The following is a 4,153-nucleotide window of genomic DNA, read 5'->3' as shown; positions in this document are numbered from 1 at the left end:
AAAATGATCACACATGTCCTTCAGCTTAGGAAAAGTGAGCTCTAAGTGAGAGCATGTGTGCTCTTACTGGGGCTGAGAAAATGTCAGTCTGATGTTCTTGGGAAGTTCATATTGATACAAACAGGGAGGCTCCCTGCTGCCCACAGATTTCCCACATAAAAGTCCTACTGGTAGCCGTGGGAACTTAGCAGCAGCCATGCTGTGGCTAAAGTCACCACTCTAAAAATGCAGTGAAATTAGTGTTCATAAAAGTGAAAAACATGCCACAAGAATGAAGATATTCTGATTTACAGCCATGAAAATTACATGAGTTCTGGCATTAAAAAAAAATTTAAAAAACGGCTAAATTTTGCAGTTACTCCGGCTTTAGAAGGAGATTGCTGGTGAATTTTTAAGAAGTTGCTTTGAGAAAAATCTTGGCTATCCTCAAATCAATTTGTTGCACCGAAACATACCCGCCTTTCCAGAGTGGTGCCCACGATGTGACTGGTCCTTCTTGCCAGCCCTGTGGAAATGGCAGATCCTGTGCTGCACAGTGGCCCCTAGTGAAACTGAGCAGTTTGTTCCAGAGTCTGTGAAATAATTTCCAGCAGCTGGTTTGTTACTAATTTCAGTTCTGCCTTCCGATCTGACCCTCATCTCACTCAAACTATGCCACTTGCTGTGTATATTTTTAAGACAAACAAAAAAACCTCATGGAAGGGCATGATGGACCAACAGACTTGTCCCAGTGTAAACTCAGCATGAACCTGGGACCCAGAGGCAAAGGTAATGCTAGGAATAATGCAGCTTAACAATATAATTAATTTGATTTTTTTTTCCCTGCTATGCGTGCTCTAAGGAGAGGGGACACTTATGCCAGCTGCCACTCTGGCTAACTAGAATTTGGATTTTTGTGTTGCATCTCTATTCCAACTACAAGGACTCACCCTCAAAGAGATACTCTTGTCCCTTGCAGATTTTATGTTCTTGCACCACAAGGATCTGAAACACCAAATCTGCCCTTTCTGCTTGTCCTATCAAGCCTGTTTTCCTTGATTTTCCAGGACATATGCTACAAAGTGACAAGCATCACTGTCTTTGCTCCTCTCGGTGTTCCCTCTGCCACCATGCCATTTCGCAGAACAACAACAGTAAAAGCTATCTTGGGAAGGAGGTGACAGCTGGCTATTGTGCTCACTGGACAGACCTTCCCACCCCCACCCCCATGCCAGCAACAGCTTATGACAGCAGCAATCTTAAAAATAAAACAGGAAATGATTTCAATAGGGGATGTGGTGGCTGACAGAGAGAAGTGGGGTAGGTCTGAAGTGCTGTTGTTCTTTCATGTGAGCACCGGGGCCCTGCAGAAAGGTTGCAAAGGAACGAATGTTTGTGCAGCCTTTCATGTGACAGAGGGACCTGTGCTTGTTTTTGTTGTTGCTGCTTCTGAGACCCATTGTGGTGGCTGTCCTTGTGACCTGGGTCCGAACACTGCTGGTCATGGTGTGGCAGCATTTTGCTGGAGGTGTGGTCCCAAGGTGCTGTTGGCACACACTTGCCAAGTGTGTAGGCGTTACTCAATGGTCTGGCCTGAGTCTGGGTCACCGTGATAACCCCTTGACTTCAACATCTGAACTACTTCCTTGCACTAACTGCAGCTGGGATAGCTGTGCTCTGGTCAGTAAATAATTCACTTGCCCACCACAGTCCAGTATGAGATACTGTTTTGGTCTGATGCCTGAAGGAAACACCTACCTAACCTGCTCTTTATGCTGAGAAGAACCTTTAGCATTTGACTGAATTATTGAAGAGGAAGGCTTCAAATGCCTCAGCCCTACATGCTAAGAGCTCCTCATGCTCCTTCTTTTCTCTTGGAGGATCAGCTGAAATAAAGAGGTCTGGGTGAGTGTTGCTTCAGCAATACTGAGCAGTCAGAGCCTCTCAGGCTAAAATATGCTTCTTGGCCTCAGAAAGCTGAGTCTGTTCTTGGAGATAATGTCATGGGCTTTGAAATGAACTTTTGGTCTGCTTCCACCAGCTTTGTTTCATACTGAACTTTTATTTCTCTCACCAGCTGAGTTAAGTGTTTTTTTCCTGTAGCATTCAAATGCTTGGACTAGAGGTTCAAATCCTTCTCTGCCTTCAAACACAAACATACTATTTCTGGGTCAGGAAGTCCCTGACCTCCAAATCACTGGAGGTTGACAGAGTATATCATGGTAGTTTTACTACATAGGCTTGCCCTGTACTCTTCCCCATTGTCAGCTTTAGAGACAGGATATTGGGCTAGAGGGACCTTTAGTCTGACCTCCTAAGGACATTTTTATGGTCTTTTGTCTTTATCTGGTGCCTCTGGGGGCTAATAAAGATTTTGTAAATACAAAGAATTCATGGTGATCCAAGAAGAAGTTGTGAGCATAGGAGGGCTCTCCCTGCCCGGTGCTCCCTGGGAGCAAAGGTCTGATAAGAGAAGTGGGTGTCTGGCAAGCACTGATGAAACAACTTCCAAACTCTGTCTGTTGCTAGATAGATGGTCCTCAGTGAGTAATGAAAATAACTGTTTCTGGAGACTTCTTAACACAGAGTTTAAGGTTTGATAATTTCATACAATATGTAATTTATCATTTGGTTTTCTTCTGGCATTGGTCCATAGGCCTCACTGGAAAACACAGATCTACCTCTCCCCATTGGCTTGTAAGTTGGTTTCTTCAAGGGACAAGGATGTCCCCAAAATGGACCTGGGCCCCCTTTGCCAAGCCCTGGAGGTTTGCTGAGAAGTGTGGGCACCAGTGCTTATTGTTCACTGTTATCTAAGTGTAGCAACTCCAGCATCACAGAGCTGTGTGGGGTGTCAGGCTTGCTGAGACCTGTGGTGTCTGCGCTGCCACTGGCTCTGGGCTCTGAGATATCTCCAGTGCACTTGGAGGGCTTTGAGGCAGCACAAAAGCATCTGCTCAGACTTCTCTGAGCTTGTTTCCTCTTCTGCCTTCCTCTCCTCTCTGTTAGGTCAGAGGGAGCAAGCAGGACAGAAATCCTTTAAGTAACTCCATTTTCCTTTTCCCTTTTCAATTTGCTTTTAGAAGGTGTTTCTAGGTAAGGTAGAACAGACTCGTGGCTGAGAAAGAACCTCAGCCAGGCAATGAGAAAGGCTCGTCCACTAGCCCCAATACCTGATCTGTGCCTGCCTACTTTGGGGGCAGCACGGCTGCTTTGCCGTATGAAGAGAGAGGAACAAAGAAATGAATATTCTGATGTGAAAAAATGAAAAGAAATCAGAGAAGGATTTAAAAAATCCTGTTCATTTTTCCATCTTGCCTTGCTCTTCCACACCCAGAAAAATCCCCTTCAATATGACATCAAGCCTGTTAGAAGTCCTCTTCTTTTTTTTTAGTCAGATGTGGCAGAAGGATTTAGAGCTATGGTTTCCCAGTCCTGCACTGAAGCTGCTTAGCCTTGCATCGTTGTGATCCCAGTGTTCTGAGCTGGAGCTTCAGTATTGAAAGTTGCAAGGAGATGTCATTTTTAAAATCAGCCCCCACATTTGTATTTTGTGCACTCACCAAATAGTCCTGAAGACTCAGATCTCTGTGTGCCCAGCCCTGCCAGCCCCTCTTCTGCCAAGGGCCACAGCCCTGCCTCTGTGGCCAGAGCAAATCACCAGAATGGAAAATCCAGTAGAGCTCAGTTACCAGTTACCCTTGGAAGGAAAAAGAAGGGTTTGCTTGCACAGTTGGTGCTTTCCTGCATATTGAGCAGCTTTAAAAACTCCAGTGTTTTAATCGGAATGAACAAAGTGTATGGTCCTGCTCAAAGGCTTTCCAAATGACACATTACAACTTAAAAACAGTCAGCAGTTTGCTTGATGTTATTCAAGTGTCAGTACAAAATAAAGCCTGAAAACCCCCCATTTCACAGTGAATAACACTCTATGCTCACAGGATCAATTAAAATGGCTGGTAGGGATTCTGCTACGAAACTGGAAGCCAACCTGTGACAACTTGGGGAGACTGTCAGACTTTTGTAGAAAGTTAAAAGTATCTAAATATAAGTAAGCACTTTCAAAGCTGTTATTGCTGTCTGTTCATGCCTCTCACTTGCTTAATGTGTGGGGATCCTTGTTACTCATTCAGGGAGGGAGGCAAAGATCACTGAAGTCAGTAGAGAGATGCAG

Source organism: Chamaea fasciata, unplaced genomic scaffold, assembly GCF_029207755.1.
Source record: "Chamaea fasciata isolate MVZ Bird 193981 ecotype frontalis unplaced genomic scaffold, bChaFas1.0.hap1 SCAF_2, whole genome shotgun sequence".
In the NCBI taxonomy this organism is placed as follows: domain Eukaryota; kingdom Metazoa; phylum Chordata; class Aves; order Passeriformes; family Sylviidae; genus Chamaea; species Chamaea fasciata.
The sequence above is the reverse complement of the archived record's forward strand: the minus strand, read 5'-3'. Positions refer to the sequence as shown.